This window comes from Pundamilia nyererei, unplaced genomic scaffold (genome assembly GCF_000239375.1).
Source record: "Pundamilia nyererei isolate P.nyererei 1_Seehausen unplaced genomic scaffold, PunNye1.0 scaffold00128, whole genome shotgun sequence".
Lineage (NCBI taxonomy): Eukaryota > Metazoa > Chordata > Actinopteri > Cichliformes > Cichlidae > Pundamilia > Pundamilia nyererei.
In genome coordinates, this window is record NW_005187529.1 from 1 (window position 1) to 1,206 (window position 1,206).

Genomic DNA, 1,206 nt, shown 5'->3' on the forward strand with positions numbered 1-1,206 from the left:
GCACTGTGGTAAAGGCCTGTGTTTTTACCATCAGCGTGACAGCGTTGTGTTGTTTTTAAGTACTGTATAATACTTAAATATGATCAGTTAGACAAAACCAGCTGATGACAAATGTTTTGTCTTGCTTTGTTTTATATTTGGGACAGTTCTTAACCCAGTTTACAGCATGATTTAGCAGATATACATTTGCCCTTCTAAACAGAGAATGTTTCAATTTCACAGGCTTCACCTCAATTCTTTTATCTGCTGAACTAGAACACTTCAAAATATGTGACAGTACCAGTACATAACCACATTTCTGCAAGTTTGTTTTTTGCTTGTTCAGCAACTTCAGCAAGTGGTTATTGATGTATCATACTTTCTTCAGTCGTGATGGATTCTGTTTTCAGACAGGGTAAAACATCAGGATGGTGGCTAATACGGAAAGAAAAATGGATGGTGACAGAAAAACAGAGATAGCTTATACTAGACAGAATGGCCTGCATCCCTTGCTGTGTTCTTTTAATTCTTCAGCAAGGCATTTGATGATGACTATGGGTTCTGGACTTCATGTAAATAATTTTCATCCAAATACTAAAAACAATCCTTATGCAACTTTGTCCAATTCATAACTGGGTACTAAAAGGGCTTCAATTCATGAACAGATGATGCAAGACTTCTGTTTAACATCTTTAATAAAAGCTATGAGTGGAAACTTTCATTTAACATCAAGTCTTGGCAGCATACAGAAGTAAAATATGTAAAAAAAATTGAAATTGCCCAACATTTACAGATTTAATGTGCTATATGTGCATGCCGTTGAATGCATATGTATAGGTTTGTGCATGAGTTTTCTAAGGCTGTGTTGTCATTCTCAATTTAAGAAGCAGCACAAATACAATGGGCCTGCTGAGCCTGACAGCCATAAGCATCCATCATAATGAAACTACCTTTAATGAAACAAGCTCAGGAACTGCCCCTAGACACACACACACACCTACAAGTTAAGCACACTAATAACTCATATATATAATCTGTGAAATCTCACATAGAGTGCATTTTGGATGTAACAAGAGCACATCACAAGAAAGCAACAACAAATAAATAAATAAATAAATGACACCCCGCTAAACAATAAATATATCACCAGTGTTGGGACTAACGCGTTATTAAGTAACGCATTACAGTAACTACGTTATTATTGTGGTAACGAGCACGGTAACTAGT